Here is a 23250-nt window from a genome sequence, read left to right as displayed (position 1 = left end):
ATCCGCTCCCAATGATGAAGCTGATGACTGAAGATGTCGATAACGGTTCCATAAGTACGACGTCGTCGAACGTTGCTCCTATTTGCCGTGTGCTTGCACCTGAACCAGTCCGACTCGCTAGCCCAGTTAACTCGTGCTATTAACTCGCCGCACGACGGAACTCAATTGATGCGGACAGTCGTTTAACGCGCGCGGGCACCACGCCGCCGCCACTCCAGCTGCAATAACCAGAGGCTTCTAGAAACGATCGACAGACGTCGATCTGGCACACCGTGTACCCCTCGCGTCACTGCGCTTGCGCAAAGAGACTGCCTAACAACTACGTATACATACGGGATGGGACGGATCTCCGCGTCGTGCACTGCACGAACCCGTAGTTCTGGAATTCACCGCACTGCACGGGCAGGCAGGCAGTCGGGTTGTTCCGCCTTTTTTACGCTGTAATTTGCAACCATTTGTGCGCCTCGGCTGCAACGCTGTCCTCGACCGACTCTTCTCCTCTCTCGCGTCGTGCAGATTTGTCGCGTGCGAACGCAGCATGTTGGTCACGCAAGATTAGCGGGCGCGATTACCTGCCGGTAACCTCACCGACTAATGGCGTCTCGAAGTCTATAGGGGCGAACGGGGAAGCATATGAACGTTTGAGACATGCACGGGACGACGGCCTTGCGTTAAACCGGCTAGCCCCGCTTCGGCAGCGTTAAGACAGGCGGTTGTTCCCGTAATCTTGCTGTATAATAAGAATTTGCGTGAATGCAGGATGCGGAGGAGGAGGGTGTTACGTCACTGCGCACCCTTTCGGAATTGTGGTGTGTGCTATTCGACGGGCGGGTTTCGGTGCCGTCATATTGCACTGTAGCCCTGCCGTTTTGTATCGTTGAATCTAAAGTCCCTAGAACAGGGAAAATCTAGGGAATTTAGATGAACCCTTATAAAAATTGATTTAAACATTCTGTATACTGTCTAAAAATGGGCTTAGATAGTCTTTAGATTATCTAAATCCATTTTTTAAGAGAAGGGCCCCTAAGCAATCTCTGAAAACACAAAAGAACGAGCGCGTTATTCTCTCCTACAGCGTTTCCCGTCTTTTCGCCGCAATTCGTGACGCCAGCAGTCTGTTCCCGTGACGTCACGAGGAAATAAGCTCTCGATTGGTCCATATACGAGGAATATCAGTTGTGAATTGTCCCCTTCTCTGATATGTGTTACAGCCGAACGCCCGTTCTGTCGTGTTTGTCCCGCATGACTATCGTGCGCCGTCAACCGGCTTCGCATACATCGTGTTGTTCGTTTTGGGCATCTTTGACTGCGCAAGAGATAACAGCGTGTAGCCGAAAGGCGCGAACTCAACTCCTGAGAGACCCAACACTAAGTGCTGACATTGTCGACATCTTTTATGAAGAAATAAAGGGCGAGGAGAAGATAGTACCTTGCCCAGGCGTTTGGTTGATGTTCTTTTTGTTGGCCTACCATATATTCTATAGGAAGAGCAGCGAAGGCAAGAAAGAGACCACTCTATAGTCGTTGAAATCGGGGTGGTTTAGCAGCACCTTAAACACAAAACGAATGGCACTACCGTAGACGTATATACATTAAAACTGTTGGGTCGGTGCATTCGACGTTTCGTGACCTTAATCCATGCCGCCATGTAGTCGAATGGGAAAAGACTCGTACAACAGCCCAGTGCGGTGGCACCGATGTGCCTTACGACAAATTGCCTGTAACCTGAGCAGCTAAATGCGGGGCAGTTGGTTGCGATGCCTTGTGCGTTTTTTCCCAGCTGACACCGAAAGCCTTCCTGATCTCGCACTGCGGGAGGCGGTTCCGCTGCCGAACTCAAGGTTGCGGGTTTGATTCCCTGCCTCTCCGGCCAACGTTCCGATGGAGGCATGAGATGCGAATGCTCTCACCCGGACCTGCTTTTTATATACAATGACCATGTGATAAAGATTAGTCCGCGACTCGTACTGCGGAATACGTTTGACCTGCGATCGCTTCTGCGGCCCAAACAAGCTGGGGGTAACCGGTAAAGCGCTCCACAAATTGATACAACTTATGAAAGCTTCGACGCATTGCCTCCGAAATTACTGCTTGCCGCGCGTTGCTCCACGTCTCGTATGTCGGAGGCCTTGCACATGCCCGCATTTATGAATCACGCAGCTCGCTCTCGCTGACCTCTCCAAGATGATGCGCTATTGAAGGCCAGGCGCATTTAGCACGGGAAGCCTCGTGGAAACATGTTTTAGACATATTTTAGGCGTATTATGTATGTTGCGTCACCTGTAAGCGGCGCCTGTACTTACGCGGAAACTTCAGATCAATCAATCAATCAATCAATCAATCAATCAATCAATCAATCAATCAATCAATCAATCAATCAATCAATCAATCAATCAATCAATCAATCAATCAATCAATTAATTAATCAATCAATTTTTATTGTATGTTATACATGTAATACCCGGTTATTATTATACAGGTAGGACCGCAGAGCCCATTCAAGGGCTGTTGCAGGGCTCCGTTTTTTAACGAGTAGTTAGTACTGAGCTACAGAGCAAATAAGTACATATAAGTACATAGAACTACAATAAATACATATAAATACAAACATATCTAAATAATATTTAGTATAATTATAAATATCGAAACGCAAAATATGGCCGTCGGGACGTCAACACGAACAGTCCGAAAACGTCACCTGGTCAGAGATGACGTTACGAACTCATCTGTGATATGCTACGCCAACGTCACTATGAAGTCATATAAAATGATTTCACAAGACGATATCGTCCCTAGGTCAAAAGGGGCGAATCACTGCGGCTCGTTTTTTTTTTTTTTTGTCTTGATATAAGTCTGGTTTCAGACAATATCACTTTATGCGTTACCAAGTGTGCAGCGAGCTTTCGATTTCGAGTGTTGCTGAGGGTGTCCAGACTGCAGCGTTATTATGACAGTGTTGCTGCGTCGACAGTTGTTATAAATAAATGGTATCTGATGGAATGTGTCTTTCACTGAAGTCATACGGCTGAAAACACAGGGACCAAAGAAGAGGACAGCGCACGTGCTGTCCTCTTCCCTCCTCCCTGTGTTTTCAGCGGTATGGCTTCATTGAATGTGCCAAACCAACTAGCCCTAGAGTCTGTTCTCTTGGAATGAATCTTGTCGATAAAGAGAGGGGGGCAAAGGAACAGAGAGAGAGAGAGAGAGATCGGCCGTCGCGTTGATGCTGTAACGCGTCGCTTCCGTTTCTGTGGGTACACTCTTCCATGGTCAGCGTTCGTTGACACGTTACCAGGAGCTCGAATTGGTGGAGACACCAAGGGCTTTGCCCACGCACAAACATTACAAACACAGGCACAGAAAGTGGAAAAACAGGAAACAATGCAAACAGCGCACACACGCACGCACACGCACATATAGACAAAAAAACACAGGCGCAAACAGTAGTAGCAAAAGGTATGAAAATCAAAACCTCGCATTCCGCCAACAAAGGCACTCTCCGCCCACGATCCCGCCTTCTTCGCCGGAGCTCCCGTCTCTTCTCGACTTAAGCGCTTCGCTCTCTGCCGTTTCTTCAGCAATAGCTCCGTTATTTTCCTCGATAGGCGGTGGCTGCACGTACACGTTTTCTGCCGCATCGTTTCGCTACCGGAGCTAATTGAATCCGAGAGCGATGGCCGACAGGTAGGTGTGTGTGTGCGCGCGGAAACGGAAAGTGCGACGATCACGACACAAAGGAAAAAAAAAACGGCAACAGTGAAAGACAACCAGTCAAACAAACAAACAACAGCCGAGCCTTTCTTCTAAAGGAATGCGCGACGTAGAATGCGAAGTCGCGCGGAGCTGCCATTGGGATCTCTAAGTAAAGAACACGCGGGTGAATCGGCAAACGCAAGGGCGGTACGGTAAAACACACTTCCGCCGTATTTATACAGTCCGGCGCTCGGACAGATAGCTGAGCTCTCGAAGACACCGTGTGGTTGTGTGTGTACGCACTCCGCGAGAGGTGTTATTTCGGGGGCGTTGTGCTTCCTGACTCCTCCTCTTCCTCTTATTCGACCTCTCCAGCGTTGATATATACGTACACGTCTAGGGGTAGTATACACTGGGCGGGACAGGCGAAGGCGAGCGTAAATTCTCGCTTGCGAGCGGTTAAGCGCGAGAGGGGACATCGGTGTTGGCTTTCATCTTCCTCTTCTTCTTTGTGGAAGGCGCGATACGCTGCAGCACCAGTGTCGACGTCCTCGGAAACCCGTGCGTCGACGTCTTCTTCTTCTTCTTCTTTTAATATAATTACCCGGATGTCGGCGCGCGCGCGCGGCGGTCGAGGCGTTCTGCCTCGCTGACTGCCTCGAATGACCGTTTTCATGGGTACTGGTGCCGAAAGGGAGTACAAGAGAGCCAACGAGCCGTGGTCCACACTCCACGGCTTAGCCGCTGCTGGGGCGTTGCGCTGCTCGTTGCGCTGCTCGTTGCGCTGCTAAGCACGAAGGTGGTGCGAGTTCGACTCCCGGTGGCAGCGGTCGCGCTTAGATAAAGACAAAAAAATATCGTTTGTGTATTTAGACTGAAGGTGCACGTTAATCCTGGAGTCTTCACTGCGGCGTGCCTCGCAATCATATCGTGGTTTCGGCACGGAAGATCTCAACGTTTAACACTTTTTCAGAACGAGACGGGTATGATGGCAGCGTTCAAGCGAACAAACAGTAAGAGCCCTCCCATTTACATACTACGTGGGCTAGTACAAAGTGCGCTCGCTGTCTCGGCGCATGCGCGCAGTGTTCGCGATTCTGTCTTTCGGTCGTTTTTTGAAGTAGTACTTAACGCACTTTTATCACTCTTCTCGCGATCGGTCGCGTCCAGAAACGTGGCGCTTGTAACGCGTTTTTACGGCTCTCCAGTTACTTCCGGCGAGTGCAGTCAGCGAAAGCTCAGCCTTCGAGATGCGTTGGGTGTCCGTCACTCGGTGACAGCCGCCTATGCTGCGTTCAATCGGACATCGCCTACAAACGAGAAATTCATGCTTAACTTAGTGGAAAGGAATGAGTCTCCGCGCAGCTGCACGTTCATCGCGAACTGACTGTCGCATCTATGAATCAGTATATTACCGAGTGATCATTTTCGCAAAGTCACAAAGCCATTTGAAAACGTAGAAGGGCAAGGCTGAGGCAATCACGCATGCGTGATTCCTACTGTTGATGAACGGCGTTACATGAAACTCTCGCAAACACTAGCGCCAGAATTCCTTCCAGTTACGTTTCCATGAATGGCTCTACTATTTCTGGCTGTATATTTCAATGCTCAGATGTCCTGCACGCGTATACTCTGAGCTACTAGCTAAATTCAAGTTAACTCCGGCGCGCTAAATTTGCGAAGCAACGATATAGCAAGAAAAGGAAACACTTCAAGGTCATTGCTTCCGTGTGCTCTCAAACTCAAGTTCATCAAGTACAGCAGCTGCAACAAAACACAATACAGAAGCAATGGGCGAGCGAGAGAGAGAGAAATATGTGCAGGGGCACGCGGCGCCAGACACGAAGTGAATTCGGGAGTGCCATTCGCATTACGCCAATTTTCACGGACGACGCAACTCAGCTGGCGCCTACTCGTTAGGCGAAAAGGAGCGAGCGTGCTCTCACATTTTACTCGATTCATTCTCAGTTCTGTTGTGTACGTCACGTGCGGCAAAAAAAAAAAAATCTCGTTCTCCACATACAACCACGAGGAGACTGACGACCGGCGGGAGGTCCCTCCTCTTCTCTGTGCTTCACGCCCGGTGGTCTCCGTTTAAAGATCCATTAATTCCGGCATCGCGCCGGTCCCTGCGTGCCGTCTTGCTCTGTTCCTCTTCAGTCTCTTTCTTTCTTTCTTTGGTAAAAACGAGCTGGCGGAACCGAAACGTCACTGCTCTCCATCCCGACTGGCGCTCTACGGCGGTTGGTGTTCAGCGAGGCAGTTAATTGTAATTTTGGGGTGCTGTCTTGACAGATCTTCCATCTATCTATCTATCTATCTATCTATCTATCTATCTATCTATCTATCTATCTATCTATCTATCTATCTATCTATCTATCTATCTATCTATCTATCTATCTATCTATCTATCTATCTATCTATCTATCTATCTATCTATCTATCTATCTATCTATCTATCTATCTATCTATCTATCTATCTATCTATCTATCTATCTATCTATCTATCTATCTATCTATCTATCTATCTATCTATCTATCTATCTATCTATCTATCTTGTTTGATGGTTCTCCTTCTATCCGTGCTGTCCTATCTCCCTCTCTCCATCTTTTCCTTTATATATCATTCTTTCCATCTTGCTTATGCAGCCACCGATTTTCCTCGCTTTCGTCTAGCTAACTGACTTTCTCTACACCATAGGACGCAAATTTTTATTTAACCTGTTCGTCGGTTCTATCAATCTCAGTGGCTGAGAATGTGGGCGAGGCGAAAAACCATTAGCCGTCCCACGTACGCCCTGCTGTTAGGAACCTCGCACAGGGGGTGGTAAATAGGTATAGTTGGTCGGCAGCTAGTCGGTTCGTCTTCGTAAAGTGGTAATTAACGTCAAAAAACAGCGCGTTAATGAGAGAAAGTGCCTCGTTTCAATCTGTTATGGGCTATCAGTGAAGCGTGACGCGTGCGAGTGAAATCTTGGAATCGCGTAACTTTGGCGGCGCGCGTTTGTTTCGTTTGTTTGTTTGCTTTTTCTTTTGTTAATGGCTGCAGATGGGCCTTCTGTGTAGTCAAATGCTTAAGAAGGACTTAATGCTCAGTTAGTTCACCTGGGGTGCCTGGAGTTCAAACTTATCAATGTCCTTCTGTAGCTCTACTCGTCTGTAGTGTGTGTGCGTTTGTTAGAATGTATTGCGTTAACATATCCATACTAAAAAGACAGGACGTGCAAACACGTACGCAAGAAAGAAGTCACGACACCACAAACACTACCGCGTTTGGGGTGTCATGACTTCTTTCTTGTGTCCGTGTTCGCACGCCCTGTCTTTTTAGAATGGATACTTACCAACTAGCTCAGCTTTCTGTTCTTGTAACATATCGTTAGTTACTATATATAGCTGTCTTGCCTGCATTGTCCATACTGCTGGATTTGATTCTCTTGCCACGCCTGAAAAAACAAAAAAAAAAAACAAGAAAGAAGTGCTACAGAAATCGCGGTGAGGTTGCTTTGCTCACACGATGAAAGCGCTCAAGATAATGTACGCTACGTTTTATTGTTCAAAGGAACTCCTAACTAGTTATGGAACTGGAAAACTTAATCATTCCTTTTCTCGGGATAGATGTTTCGGAAATCAACTGAAAGTATGCACCCAGCTATAAAAATTTACGGGACACGAGAGTTGCGAAAGAAGGCCGTTTTCTTCGTTGCCCTGAAAAACATTCATCCTTTAAATGAACGTTCACTCTGTAGTGTAGTTTAGGCGACGTACACTCTCATCTATTAACAAATTAGAAGCACAGTGTCGTAAATTGGAAGCGTCGTAAAGAAGAAGAAATTTTGGTTTGCAATGCAGCCCATGTCCAGCAAACTTTCGTCGTCGGGTGTGCATTTATACACGAAAACATCTGGTCACTCACCTTCATATCTCAGCGATATATAATTGTGTACCGCATATTTCGCGTTCCCTTGAACAAGGCACCTTTCTATGCCACACAAGTACAGTTAAGCTCAAAACATCTGAAAAACGGAAACGGACCTTCCCTAAACAGAGCCCACATGCAAAGCGACGCGAATAGCAATTTGTATACGCAAATTGCCGCACTATGGAGAGATTTAGAGCGGTCGAGCGAGGTACGTTAGGCCTAAGCACGTAGGCGTGTAGCGCCCTCTGTGGGAAGTGTTCCTCCCTCCAACTCCTCCTTCGCCGCGTTCATTACTGTCAACGCGTCCGCACATGAAGGATCACGTCGTTTCCAAGCCTTTCGCTCCTTCCGACCACTCTCTAGATATTTTTTATATTCGTTTGTTCACAACTCATTTCGATTGTCTTTCGCTAAGCCTTTTTCTCCCTTCCTTTTTTTCGAATGGTCGTCCATTTCCCGTCCGGCCCCATTTCGTTGCTTTCGAGACCTCCTGCGTCGCGTCTGCGAGAGTTGTTGCTGATGTTGTCGTTGTTGTTTTCTGGTTTAATAATCGCTGAAGTGAAAGATGATGAAACTATGCATGGTTGCCGAGGCGGGGTGCATCTTCAACGCGGAAGTACCTGTTCCGGACGCGGATGTGCTGCTCTTAACGGACGCGTCTGCATGCACGTGCATTGTTTTTAAGGTTGCATCGTTGGGCGCGCCAGGGCGCGCAGTCCCCTCCCACGTTGCGAACGCGAAAACGATGCACCTGCAGTGCTTGCATGCGAAATGAGCTGGCGCGACCCATAGGTGCTCGTGCAAGGTGTGCGTAGAACTCGTAAAAAAATCAAATAAAAACAGAAATGATTGTGCCTTAACTTTCGTTTGTACGTATGTAGACAGGACTTCCATTGGATGATCTCGACCCTGTTATTACACTTTCGATCCCCGAACGCGATCTTGATTGTTATTCGATCTTTTTGATAAGGAATAGTAATAAACTTCGTTTTATGACCACGTTTATTTTTGTCTTCCTACGTCAGTAGGTTTAGTAGCTTTCTCATACCGGGAAATCATGGCCATCTGGTCTGTCTGGTGATAAGTGAAAATCTTAATCCCGCGCATCTGAAGAAGACAAAAAAAAATTCAATCTGAAAAAAAAGGAAAGATTTCTCTCTCTTTTTTTTTTTGATGTGCTCATATTGAGTGAATATGCGAGGGCCTGAAGTCGTTATTCTGCGGGGAACTTCTGCGGTCTTGCGCTCTTAAATTTCGATCGCAGAAATGAGACTATCAGTGAATTATGTAAGAGACTAAAAGAAAAGTGGCGGTTGGCCTGACTGTTCACAGTTCACTCATCTAGCTCCCCACTTCTCATTAGCTGGCATGACGCCACGCTGTAGTTATGCCTCAATTCCACCTGCTGGTGCGGCGGGTGTTCACGTGTCAACGGGAACCAAAGCAACGTAAAATTGAAAAAAAAAATATACAGATGTAACAGGATCCAGAGCACTTTCAGGCGAAAGCTGCATCTTTATTTGGGCCTGAAATCGCGAAAGCCATCAGCACCTGAAAATAAACAACAAATCATGCATAGTTAATATCTCACACTTCTACTGGTATTCCCGAATTGGAAGTCGGTTTTACGATTTTCTTGTTGTGAATGTGACACAGACTAAATACCAAGTATTATGTCGGCGTAACGGGCAGGCGCCCGGGACGCCGCTATAATAATGGCACGAGCGCCGCGTGAGTCTTGTTTCACCTCCTGGCACTTCCGGTCGTGCACCTATTTCCGGTTTTGCGAATATTCAGAAAAAAATGTTTTAAAAATAAAAGTTGTACTAAATCAATGTTTCCGGTTGAAGTTAAGAGTTATATTGGATACGTATGACATCGGATCGTAAGTTTACTAAGGACCATTTAACTATCAGGATAATTAATGAGAATTAATCGAATGAGTTCATTGACAGAGCAGACAATTTTCTTGGGAGTAGCTGGGATCGTTGCGGCACCTGGCGGAGCTAATCTCAACCGCGCGCTTCTTTCTACGTGGCCTCCGGGATCTGCTTCGGCAGCGCGACGAAACGCGAAGTTAACCCAAGGAGTGCACTAGGGCAGACGGACGCCACTACCAGACACTTTCGTCAAGGATCAGGGTTGCCACCAATCTTTTTTTCACGCTACAACTATGCAAACGATGCAAAATTTGTAAAACTATATGCGTGAGCTAGACTTCCCTTCGTAATCCTCGATGTTCTTCATTACATGCGGCGCTTGTGCGCTGCCAAAATGGTTAAAAAAAATCACAGCATATCCACGGAGTGAATGATGATGAGTGGGCGAAGCTGCGGAGGTTCATCGGTAAACCGTGAATCTTCCGTGAATTCTGCCCAGTACATCATCACCGACGTGAGATGGGGCGCGTTTATACTAAAGGTTCGATGAGTTATGACGACTTGCAGCTCACTTTAATTTTACATGTACGCTGTGAATTTTCATTGTTTAGAAAACCATTGCTTTAGAAAACATCTGGCGTCTTTCGTTAAGCAGCTGGCGTCTTTTCGTTTTGCTTTAGAAACATCTGGCGTTCTTTCGTTTTGCTTTTAGAAAACATCTGGCGTCTTTCGTTGGTTTATTTCATCAATCAACGGCGTTTTGAACAAAATTTTTATTGTTTAATCACGCACAGGAGAAATCTCACCAGGCACTACCTTGGAGGTAAACAATGGCTGCTAATGGGAATGAGAGACAGAAGAAGTCGGCTTTTAGCTAACACTTACACTTCTACTTCTACTAACGTTTCCTACTGGAACATGCCAATGGCTGCTAATGGGGAATGAGAGACAGAAGAATTCGGCTTTTAGTTAACGCGCACGCTGCGAATTTTTTATTGTTCAACAACGCACAGGAAAAATCTCCCACCGGCACCACCTTGGAGGTCAAGATCTGGTACTAGCGTTACGACTGGTTACGCACTACTACGACTACGACTACGAGGGACGAACGGGGGCCGCCTTAAGGAGCTTCGCCCCTAAAAGAATTCTGGAGTGGAAGCTCTCGCAACGCCTTGCCAACAAAAGTGAAGCCAGCTTCTGCCCACCAAAGAGCTCGGAAACATGCTCTTTTCTGGTGGCGCCTACTTAGAGATCAAATGGCATGGATCTGTTAGTGGGAATACTACGTTAATTATGAAGTAAAAGATCGTTGTTGCCGACAAAAGTAACCCGTCGAGTGGAGTATTGACGACTGATCTCCAATAAAATTTGCCATGACTTTGAGGCTTACTAATGAAAACTATTACCACAAAGACACACTTGGAGCAGTGTCTGACCCATAAAAGTTGCCATATTAAACTCGTCTGGCGTGCGACGAAAACGCTCGCTTTCGCCAAACGCCGATGATTTATCGTGCCCCAGCTAAGATGGCGGTCGCAGCCGCCATCTTTTGGTGGGCACGGCTTCACTCTTGCGCAATAATCGCCACTCCACCAATATTTTTTTAACCTCCTTGTGCCGTGTATACTCGCCATATCGCATCCTATACTCAAAAACTGTGAAAGTTACTCAGAAACACTCTTAGCGAGTTCTGACACACCAAGCAGCTTTTGTCTTTACATTGTCAAGTCTCATGATTTGGCTTCTCCGCTCCAGATATTATCTTCTGCACACTGTCGCCGTGACGTTTATTTTGACACGCTTGCCGCTGCATGCTGCGCAAACATCGAACACAAGTTACACAAGTTTGAAGGCACATTTGAAAATAATGTCGCGGGACTTTTCGCTGGCGCGCTCCACTGATTCGTTGACTTGGTCGCGAGTCACTGCTTGTCCTACTTAACACTCGTATCGGTTATGGGACCCTTCCCTCCCCCCCACCTGTTCGATTCTCTTGGCTTAATTTTAATCCAGAACTTAGCACAAACTTAGAACTGGGTGCTTCCGAAGCTTCATACGCAAGACAAAGGCGTTTATTCTCTCCCGTTCTCTATGTATCCGTGTTTGTCCGGATATAGCCGTCCCATTTCTTTTGTTTCGAAGGTTAGGTGACACAGATAAGCCTATGTTCGGCGGTGTGCTTGCTCCAAACGAAAGACTCGATTACTTTGCTCGGCGCTTGATCATTCTCCTTCGTTGTATTACTCACTTCTTCGCTTCGACGAACGTCACTTGTAGAGCTGTTATTTTTTTTCCATATTAATGTCAGATGTTGGTGCCTCGTAGAGGGGCCACTAATCTTCTAGTGACGCAATGGTTGTTATCTGGGGCTTGTTGGTATACCACGACACATTATGTGTCAAACAACGTGAAAACGGGTCAAAGAATGGCGTAACAGGTTATCTGTTGAGTGCGAATGCAATGTTTGGCCGACTTTGAATTTTTCCGGTCCCAGCTTTATCTAGCTGTACCTCCTTGACAAATAATGGTTGCAGCAGCCTTTCTTTTTGTACCGGAAGCGAATGCTAGAAAAAATGTCTGGCTTGGTCCGAATCACGGGCGTTCAGACGTTTGGCGCGTTTTTCACGACGCTGATGGTTTCCTAAAAAAATTTTCTTCGTGCAAGCCAGCGCGTTCAGACATTTGGCGCGCTTTCATTACTGACTGAGTGTCACAGTGACTCGCCTTTATGCTATTTCCATCAACAATTATATTTCACACCTGCCAACTTCTCTAACTTCTCAAACTAATCAACAACCAAGTACTACGCTGACGTGCCGTTTTTTTTTGTTTGTTTCTGCAGGAAAGTCGGGGATCTAGAGGCCTAGCAGGGGCACAACACCAATCTTTGACGCGCTTGCCTTGCATCACAATCTGGTCAAGCTGGGTCCGAAATCCGAAAGCAGCATGTCGGGAAGCGACGCCAGCGTCTACCTGTCTGCCGTACGCTGGGACGACACCGGCGTACCCCTGCAGGAGTTCCTGCAGAAGTTTCCAGAGCCACAGGTGAGCACTCAGTATTACAGCAAACCGGGTGCAACTGGGTACAACGAAAGGAATAAAAATGCTTATATGTACGCTGGGTCATACTCCTCCTTACCTTCTTAGTGTACCCTTCTAACGGTACCCGTCTTACCGTACCCCTATAAGGAACCATTCCAAGCGTACCCCTCTTACCATACCCCTCTAAGCCTATCCTTCTAAGCGTACCCGACTAAGCGTGCCCGTCTTAGCGTGCCCCTCTAAGCGTGACCCTCTAAGCGTGACCCTCCAAGCGTACCCTTCTAACCGTACCCATCTTACTGTGCCCCTCTTAACACCCAACTAAGGACACCTATCCTTACAAGGGCAATCAATGCTGAAGTATATCTATCTGAAAGACTGCGACTGCGTCTAAAACTGATAGACAACTCTTTCTTTGGGCTGAGTTTGACAGGAAACGATGTTGCTGTTATAACGACGGATAGCCGACATTAGGGGACACTTACTATCATTCTGGCAACTTTAGGCATCATTAGGCAACGCCTGGCGGCACTAACCGACATTAAAGGGGTCATGAACCACTTTTACAAGTAATGATCTAATGACCTTTGTATCAGAGTTTACTGCTTCCCGAATCGATTACCGCAAAAATTTCTCGAATCCGTCAAGAATCAGCGGAGTTACGGGGGTTTGGCGCACGCTCCCAGCGCTTTCTCTCTTTTTCTCGTGCCGACGAGCGCACTCGAAGCTAGACAGGGAGGGATGACACGGGGGAAAGAAGTTACGTCAGTGCGCGTCATGAAACGCGATCGCTCTCCCGCTGTGATTCGCTTGCGCGAGTGCGGCTACCGTGTACTGAGGAGTGCGGCGCCGGCAAGTGGCGGCACCCCGCGGCAAGAAGCGCATCTGATCCGAACGCCGCTCTCGATTTACGTCGGCTGTCGGCCAATAAGCATGCTATGTCTCTTGCGACGTAAACTGCCAGATCCGCGACGTAAACTGCCAGACGCCCCGCCCACCGACGAGAGTGAGAACCGGCCTCTGTTTGAAAAGAGGGCGCCTGGGGAAACGGCAACTTCGCGCTCCGCTTGTGGCCTTTACGCGGCGCGCACGACTGTAGTATTTGGCAGAGCAGTTCATAGCCGTGTCAGCTTTCCGCAGGATGTGTTTTTTCAACAAGCCCACGGGGTGCTTCATGACCCCTTTAAGGCAACACTATAAGCCGGTATAAGCATTCGTTTAGCAACGTTTACAGAAGACTAGCCATCACTTATCGAAAACTGGTGGGCATTAGTGATCTGTTAGCCAACACTCGTCAACAACCGCCAGTGCTAATCAGGGGTGCTATTCTGGACATTGGCATATTCCGCCACATTGGCAGATTTCGTAATTGTGGCATTTTAAGCCAATCAGAGAGGCTGTAGCAGTCCTCTGGACCAACCAGAGTTTACCAATGGCGGAATTTAACAACATGGCGGAATTTGACGATGTATAGAATAGCGCCTCAGTGCTCATAGCAGACTAAAATGGCAGGCCAGGTTACCGCGGCTCAACGTTCACCGTCTGCTAATCACAGCAGTAAGCTGTACTCTCGGATATAGAAATGATTTTGAAATATCACCAATTGCGCTGCTTATCTTACACGACGTCTCTCTCCTGTACACATAGGTGGCGCGCGTGGTGCGAGGCCAGCACCGTCACGTGGGCGTCCCGTCCCTCTCCTCGCCCGGCCTGAGCAGCGTGGTGTTCTTGTCGCCTCTGGGCGCGCGGCTGCGCATCAGCGCCCAGTGCGTCAAGTTCAAGGAGAACCGGCAGCGGGTGGTGGCCATCGGACCGCGGCTGGCCATCCCCGAAGGCTACCGGGGTTGGTTTGAGATCCTCTCGGAGGACGGCCGGGCGTCTCGGTGCTTCGAGAGCGTCGCCGAGCTGATGCGCCGCTCGCCGGACACGTGCCTGGTGCGCGAGCCGGTCAAGGCGCACCTGGCGCACCCGGACAACCCCGAGCAGGTGACGGACAAGACGAGGACGCTGCAGGTGGGCGAGACACTCGTCGTCGTCAAGGAGGTGAGTGGCGGTGGCACGCGGCCGGGAGTGACCTCGAGTTCTGTTGAGAGTGGGAAAGCATTGAGGCAAGGTTGACTGAACTGGACAAACGTTAGCGCCACTCAAATGTCGACTTTCACTCATCGTATGTGATGCGCTAGACCCCATACGTATACCCCGTAGCTATCGTTAAGACTAGAGTACAGAAGCGACGCAGGACGACATGAGATATAGCTCTTGCTCTTGGCAAGCACTGTATCCTGTGTCGAAGAAGGCAAGGGCTGCTATCTTAAGCGACGGAAGGCAACAGCTGCATACAGGTCTTATCTTGCAAATGAGATCTGCGGAATCCCGCAAGGTGGCGGAATGGATAATTGACAACAACCCGTTTGTAGCATGAAGCCACATGGAATTTCATACGGATTTCTCAGAACGAAAACTTCTTCGTAGCCGAAAAATTCTTCCTGGTCCGAAGATCGAACCCAGAACCAACGCATTTCCGGAACGGTCGCTTTGCCAATTAAGCTAACCAGAGAGCTAGCAATTGGCAGGGCGAGCTTGCGGCATCGTGCTACACACGGGGGGTTGTCGATTATCCCTTTTAAAGTTCTTGCCTTCTGTCACCCTACAACAAAAGACAAGACGCGAGAACACAGCATGTGTTCTTCGTCCTGCGTCGTTTATTCATTCAGTTTCGCGCTAGATCTGAAGGTATGTGGTACCAAGCAGAACACCACTTTATTCAGTCCAGCCTCTAGCCAAAATTTCATTAGAAAAAAAAACAGGCTATTAAACGTTTGCTCAGTGGTGGAACTTGCGCGCCACCCCCTTACGGAGAACCCTGAGCACGCCTATGGACATAGCAAACCGCAATCAAGACAGTTGAGCGGTCTTCTGGGGACATCGTTTCTAGTTTAAGACATCTACATACTTGAATAGGGAACGTGGTAATTCTCGTAACGCACTTCTCAATGTTGGAAGGCCGTGGTTCATTCATCTCCGTGAAATGCTTCCTTTTAGCTTTTCTGAAGAAGGAAACGCGATGACCTAACATCCTGCACTACCGCCAATGGTTAGAGGCACAGCACCAGGCTGTGGCCACGACAGTCCTGTAACTATATATTATTGCGCGTCTACTTCTGTCTCACCTAAACAACTCCTCAATCGTGATCGCTCGCAGCACACGTCTCCGATGGTGCGAGCCTCTTTGGCCAGGTTGCGGTCCTCGGCTCCCCACGGCCGATTCCTGCGCTGCCTGACATCCGCCGGCGAGCCGGTGTACCTGGCGGCCGAGTCACGGGGCAAGTTCTCGCCGATCGCCAAGGAAGGCAACATCTCGGGCGTCCACTCGGTCAAGACGCTGCTCTGCAAGCGGTTCCCGCTCATGGTGCGTCTCGTCCACGGCCGACCGGCGCCCTCAGGTTTGAAGACCTCCGAGCTCCGGCTGTACGGCGTCGAGCGCGAGGAATGCGTGCTGGCCCTGCCGTTGGTCAAGGACGCGCCCGCGTTGTCCCTACCGGAGTCGGCGCCGCTGCGACTGCAGCCGCCCAAGAACGTCGATGCACTGGTGCAGATGCCAGAGTACACGAGGCTCACGGAAAAGTAAGTCGTGATCATCATCAGCCTGATTGCGCCCACTGCAGTACAAAGACCCCTCCCACGTTTTGCCAATTTGTCTGCAAGTAATTGCAGATTGACGTGGCCGCTTGCTGCTGCTGCGTTATATCTACAAACTTCTTTATCTCATCTGCGCGCCTAACTTTCTGCCTCCCCCTCGCACGCTTGTCTTCTCTTGGAATTCAATCCGTTACTCTTAATGGTCCACGGCTGTCTTTCCTACGCGTTACATGCCCTACCCATGTCAATTTCTTCTTGATTTCGACTAAGATGTCCTTAACACCCGTTTGTTCCCTGACCCATTCTGCTCTCTTCTTGCGACCTCTTACGTGAAAGTAAGTCGAATCGACTGATAATGATAATCGCTACTTGAGCGAGAGACAGAGAGAGAAAGGGAGAGATTTATCATAGAAAAAAAGATAGTGGCATTTCTTGTAGTGGAAATAATTCTTATATTGCCGCTAATACAATGCGAAAGCTGAAATGGAGTGTTGCGCTCGTGTATTATGCAGATGTGATGTCTGCTAAAACAACTAATGATGTGTTTTATTAAATTGGTAGTTTCGTCAGAGTGTATGACAATGTTGTGCTTAAAAATAAGGTTTGTCAAAGCGTACGAAAATGTAAACAAAATGTCTGTGCCTTTGCTGCTGTATTTTGCCAATACGGAGGCGAAGGACCCCCTCAAGCCATTTTTAAATGGCTTTTCCCTTTTCCTCCCTTCACATGTGTTGCGATAAACAAATAAATCAAGATCACTCAATCAAATTGGACGTCAGGTCTGCTTGAATTACACTGTCAAAGCCCGAAGAAATGAAAAATCCTTGAAGAGGATTGCTGGAGCCAAAGTTTCGACGAACAGGCTTGTCGTCAAGGCAGCAGCTGCTTTCCTTAGCACGGTGTATGTGTACGCCTCCGGTGCTTTCTCCCAACGACAAAGGGGGACGAGGAGAAAAAAGCAAGTGCGAATAAAAGATGGAGCGAGGGCAAAACCGAAAAGAAAAGGGCGAAAAAATTACCGATAACAGTGGCACAGCAGTTTTAATGTAAAAGGTCATAACCTGGATGAACGCGAACTTTATATGCTTCAGGGAAACTTTCGGTACCCGAGAGACAGCCGATTCATAGAGTCGCACCTTATTCACAACTTTAATGCACTGCAGCCAGTAGGTATAAGCGTTTCAAAGTGCGCTCTTGAATCTACCTGATATAGCAGGCACAATACGACAACCACTCATACTTGAGGGTCTTATCTAAGCATTGTTAGCCGTTCTGATTACGTAGTTCTCATGTTCAATTGCTGCTGACATGCGATGTATGCTTTGGTGAAATGCAATAACGCGATTTACTTGACCATCAGCTTATATATCACTTAACACAAAGCATACGAATGCACAGGCATAGGCATTCTGACACTGACGTTGTATTATTACCGGTCGTTTGATATACTGCATTGCGTTTGTCACCCTTGATGTACTCAGTATTTATGCCAGTAGAACTAGCTCAGAAAGAAAACCCATTTGAAGCTTGACAAGACCTGTTCGGTTTTCTCCTGTGACAGGTCTAAGAGACTGCAGGACCGGATAGACGCCATCGAGGTCCTAGAGACGACGCGAAGCAGCAGTGACTTCTTCTCGTCCAAGACGCCACCGCAGCGAAGCCTCTCCGAACCGAAGGGCAAGCCGACCCCCTCCACCACAAAGTCCCCCCGCCACCGCCACCGCACCACCGACTAATGGCGTAGAACGGGTCCAGTCTATGCCAGCGCCCGACGACTATCGGTACGAAGAGATCGACCAGATCTACGACTACGTGCGCGGCTTCGCTCCGCTTCCGGATAAGATCAAGACCGAGCTTATACAAGGCGTCGGCGACGGCAACAGCGAATGCGAGAAGTCGTCGCCTTCGTCGCCATCACCACCAGGCGCCCCCGCGACCTCGGTGACATCCCGGGAAAAGCCGTTGCCGCCTCCCATAGAAACGATCCCGGCCAGGCGGTACTCGATGGCCACCGACCCGGGCCCGAACTCCCCGCCGACGGCCGCGCCGGCGTTGAAGTCTCCCCCGATCGTGCGAGCTAAGGACACCGATTCACACGTCTACGAGGCCGTCATGAGGCGTTGCTCGGACGAGCACAAGTCCAAAGGTGGCAGCGTCGCCCGACGTGTCGGTCGGGCGTCCCGAGGTCGTCGGGCGTGCCAAGGCCCCCCAACAACAAGCTGTTCGTCAAGAGCTCGCACCAGGTCCGGAATGGAAGCGCCAAGCCTCGCATGTTCCGAAATGCCGGTCGCATCCCCGTCGCCGCGGCGTCCATCAAGGACGCCTCCATGCACCACCCTCACGTGCCTCACCACCACCACCACCCACCGTGCCCGCAGCATCACCACTGCCCACCCAACGGCGTCATCGTGGGCAGCGTGAACACGTCAGTGGCCCCGCCGCCTCCGGCAATCTTCCAGAAGGCCTCGTCGAGGACTCCGAGGACTTGCCGCGGGGCCAAGCCCGTCAACGGCACGATCACGACCTCGCCTCTGTTCAACATCCGGTACAAGTCGCTGACCAACCTTGCCGTCGACTTCAACGACACCCTGGACTCGAGCAACTCCGGAGGTGGCGCATCTTCCGGCGGCTCGAAGGGGTCCGGTTCCAAGGGTTCCGGTTCCAAAGGATCCAAGCATGACCGCACGGCGGGGTCCGTGCCTCCGCATAAGCTGTCGCGGCCAAAGTCTCTGAGCAACCTCTTCTGGGACGTCGAGGCTAACAACAGGTACAACCTGCTCCTGCACAACGAGCTCAAGGCGAACCAGTTCATCTACGCCGACTTGCCTTCCAAGATAGCGGCAGCCGCTGAACGTTCGGGAAAGAAGGTCGGGACTTTGTACCTGTGAAGCACAACCCGCCTCTCTATGGCTTTGTTCGCCGTTGATTGCGTTTCGCTTAAGTGTTTGTTTGTTTGTTTGCCAGCTTTCTCAAACATGTACATAAGTCTAACTGCCAACGTTGCTCCTCGTGAGACAAGGATCGTTTGTGTTTTTTTTTTTTACCGCAAGAAAGTGGAGACGTGGGACATCTGTACTGGGGAACTCCGTCCTTCAGACTTTATATTCATCCGCTTGTGTTGCTATACCAAAACCGAGCGATTTCCAGTCTAAACCTAAATACTCCGTGCCTGATCCTGCCATAGCATAGATGCTCGGTGTGATAAAACCCCTTGCGTTATCGTGGGTCATTCACGATATGATTGTAATGCCTGGTCGTCACTAAAGTAGAGTAATGTTGTGTGTCAGTAGTATAATAAAAGTGCGGTCTCATGTAAAAGCTAGAAGCAGGGCGATGTGTTAAAACGAGGTTCAATGCCTTTTTACCTATGGTTTACTTACTCAACAAGAAGTCCTTCAATGTGCAGCTAATATCTCGCTGAACTTTCACGATTCAGTTTGCATTGCGTGCAGCGATAGCTCACACAGCGTTTTGTGCTTCGGACGATCGCATCCTGCTCTAAATTGTTAGAGATCCAGCTATCTTCCTCGCCTAATGTACCCGCTTCAGGCTGTGGACGACAGTGATGTCATACCATTTAGAGGACAAGGGCAGAACACGTGGGAGAGTTCCTTAGATGGTGTGTTCCATAGGCGAGGTGTCCCAGTGGCAAGGGCCAACATCCTGCGCGTAATTTAGTCAATGATAGCAGATACTACTGCTTCGTCTTTTTTTCTTTATTGTTAATGGTGCTTGTAACTTGTCAACTACAATAGTATGTATCTTCGAACTGTCCACTGCCAGCAAAGACGCACCGCTGTAAAGGCTAACCCTCTACGATAATCGTCCATTTGGAAGCGTTACGCGATTTGGGCTTGCAATGGCACGAGAAAAATCCTTGAATATTTGCGTGTCACTACTCTTGTGGGTGCTTTGTGCTGACTTGCGGTGAAGTGTGGGACCATGGCGACGGACTCGTGCTCCTTCCTGGACAGGTGCTCTCGAATGCAGTGTCCTGTCGATAGGAAAAAGAAAAGACTTCTCACTGTGTGCCTTGAAAGTGCAGTGGTGTGACGCAGCGGGACGCCATGACGTGACGATGCAGCGATTTTGATGAGTCATCGAGACTGAAGGAGCGGTGTTGTGTGTAGTCTGTTAAGCACACGCGATTCGAACTTGGATGGTTGGAACTAGCGGCGTGTGACGGCGTTTTCAAACTGGCGACAGCGGAGTGCTTCTGAGACTGGGTGTGTGAGGTTTTTCTTTCACGTATCGGCGAGAATAATCGAGACCGAGTCTGCCAAACCCTCTCAAAATAGTCAATTTTGTTCGGAGCATGCGTATTGTGTATTATAGTAAGGTTAACAAGAGACGTCAAATATGCGAAATCGTCTAAACACTGAAAGAGAATGTTGGCACAAGATATGTTGTGTCGTGATTCGCGAACAATTTGCATTTCGGCATTCAAGTTTGCAGTGAATTACATCACGAGTGACGTAACATGTTCAGTGGCTCAAGTTCACACTGTACTTCCGAGAATGACATCAATAATGATACGGCTTCACTCATATATCAACGTCATCAGTAATTCGCATTTATCAGTGACTTCACCACTGCCAACACTCACAGTGGTGGCGTCGCTCGCTACAATTTCAGCGTACTTCACTTCTCTAGTGAATTCGTTTTCTCAAACTGCCACACAGTGACGCGTTCGCGAGTCGCAACGTAACTCCGGCCAACTGGTACGTCACCGCTGACGTCACTGACAAAGTGACGTTGTCATGTGACGCCTCGTTGTGCATAGTTGTGAAAGTTTAGGCAATGAATAATGATTACGTCACAATACCGTGGCCCGTTCATGCTTTGGCAGACTTCTAGCTTTCTTCTTGATATGTAAGTTGACTGACGTAGCCGACGCTACTGCCTATCTGAGCAGGATATCAAACTTGTATGCACAGATCCCCCTCCCATTAATGTCGCTGCGAAACACGGAGTGACTCATCTGTGCCACCTGTCGCTTTGCGTACCTGTGGTGAAAAGCAGCTTGAAAGCGTCACCGCTGTGCCTGTCCCGTCGAGTCTCCTTCGTCACGCCTCGCTTCACTATATAGATCTCCAATACGCGTAACAAAGTCAGTTAACACAAATAGGCACTGCCCTCACTTCGTCGCTTATGATTCCCGAGAGCGTTATGGCCAAAACTGCATTCCTCTACTAGAAGCAGTTTCAAACGCGATCAGTACGAGTCCAAGTTGCCGAGTTACTAAGCAGGATCATTGTTACATGTTAGCATGTCGAATCGCTTCTTATCCTGAAGGTAAAAAAAAAAAAAAAAACATGTAAGAAACTGTGGCAGTCTCTCTCTATATATACTGTGCAAAAATGTACGCGAATCTTGAGGGGCCGGTATTGACAGTCTTTTTGCGTCGATGCTATTATTTTTTTTTGTTAAGTGCAAACCGCTTCGTTGTTTGTTGATTTCTTGTTTTGTGTTCGTGGTCGTCCCTCTTGCGCCCTCCAATAGTTTTGGGATTTGTCAATGCTTGCCCGAGTGACACGACTAACTCTTTATAGCAAAAAAAGTTTTTTTTTCTTAACTTAAGGTACAGTACCGTCCACTGTTAAAGAGAACACTCGAATGGGCACCTTTCATATTGCTGGCCCCCTAGGGGCAAGTGGATGTGATAACATTCTGTCAACCACCATAATAACTGCCAACCACCAATAGTCCTATGCAAATCTAAGCCATTGTGCTTTTGCAAGAGAGCAAAATCCGGACATACCCTACACGCAAGTGTTCCCTTTAACAATGGACCCGTCTGTACATACACGAAACCTAGTGCAGACGAGTGGTTGGATTTAAAGAGGCCTGAGAGAGGAAGCGAAAACGTTTCCCTCACAGAAACAAGAGAGTGCTAAGAGAATAAGTCTGCTTTGTGATATTTTCGTCTTCAATAACCGATAGTTTCACGTCGTCATGGCAACGACAATGTGGGCCAGCCGGGCTATCCTTTATTGAGCAGCACGAGTGTCTGGTAAGGCGCCAGTAAGCATTGCGTTTGAAGGAGGAAATGAACTGCGCTTTGATGCATGCGCAGTGAACTTGATTGAGGGACTGTTGGGTCGACTGGTCTATCGGTCAGCTTACAGCCATGTTCGCTGGTCGGTTGGCCGAGCTAGCTTCTTTTTTTATTGAGAAGTCTTCTGTTGGTGTTGCTCGTAGTTGTTTAGTTGAGCGTTGTCTTATTGCTTAATGGTCCAGTTGGTACATTGGCTTAGTTAAGAAAACAGAGAAGACATCAAATGTCGTTTGAAACATGAGAGTGTTCTGTTGTAAATTAATGAGTCTTTGCCGATCAGCGTTTTTGACGCTTTTCACAAAAGTTTACTCCACGAACTTCAAAATACTTATCCGTAAACAGGCTGCACCGATTCACAGAACTACACACCTCAGTTTGTGGCTATAGTTTCGGATTGTTATGCATCTTCATAACCAACCACTGCGGTACTTTTCCTTGACAAATTTGCTGAAAATAGTGTTTAACCTACCTGTTCACCACTGCCCTTAAAACATTTTGCATGCATTGATAAAGAAGTCTTCTCGAGAGCCATTAATTTCTGAAATCGCTTCAAAAACAAACTGGCCTGGTGCTGGCCCCTCTGTTAATCGACTGGCTTCCCTGGATATTTGGCTGGTGATCTTTATACCGCAAATATTAGGCTTATAGAGCAGTTCGCGTGTTGTTGGCCCTCCAGACACTTAAGAAACAAACTCCTCACCCTGAAATATTGACTGAATGTTACGCGTGAGATTAATGCTACGCGAGAGACCACGCGTTGGTCTTCTAGTGATATAGATCGCTGGGAGGTTTACTCTTCGAAAACACACAGTTCGCTGCCATCCCGCAATTCATGCCACGCCCTTCAGTTCGGCGAACCGTCCAATCGCAGGCCGCGTTACCGTGGTCACGTGGTCAACCCCCTCCGTGTCTTCACGACGTTTACACAAGCTGCCACCCTGCCGAGGACTGTGTGCCTCGTCTCTCCCCTTTGTGCCATGGCGCTTTCCGTGTATACCACGAAATTGCGGCCGATTAGT

General features: G+C 48.5%; 1 pseudogene; it reads left to right on the top strand.

Moving 5' to 3' along the window:
- Positions 1 to 21459, top strand: part of LOC119376375 (uncharacterized) — a 58916-nt pseudogene extending 37457 nt beyond the window's left edge.
- The last annotated feature ends 1791 nt before the right edge of the window (positions 21460 to 23250 follow it).

This window comes from Rhipicephalus sanguineus, unplaced genomic scaffold (genome assembly GCF_013339695.2).
Source record: "Rhipicephalus sanguineus isolate Rsan-2018 unplaced genomic scaffold, BIME_Rsan_1.4 Seq1182, whole genome shotgun sequence".
Taxonomy (NCBI): domain Eukaryota; kingdom Metazoa; phylum Arthropoda; class Arachnida; order Ixodida; family Ixodidae; genus Rhipicephalus; species Rhipicephalus sanguineus.
Note: the sequence above shows the minus strand (reverse complement) of the source record. Positions and strands in the feature narration are given on the sequence as shown.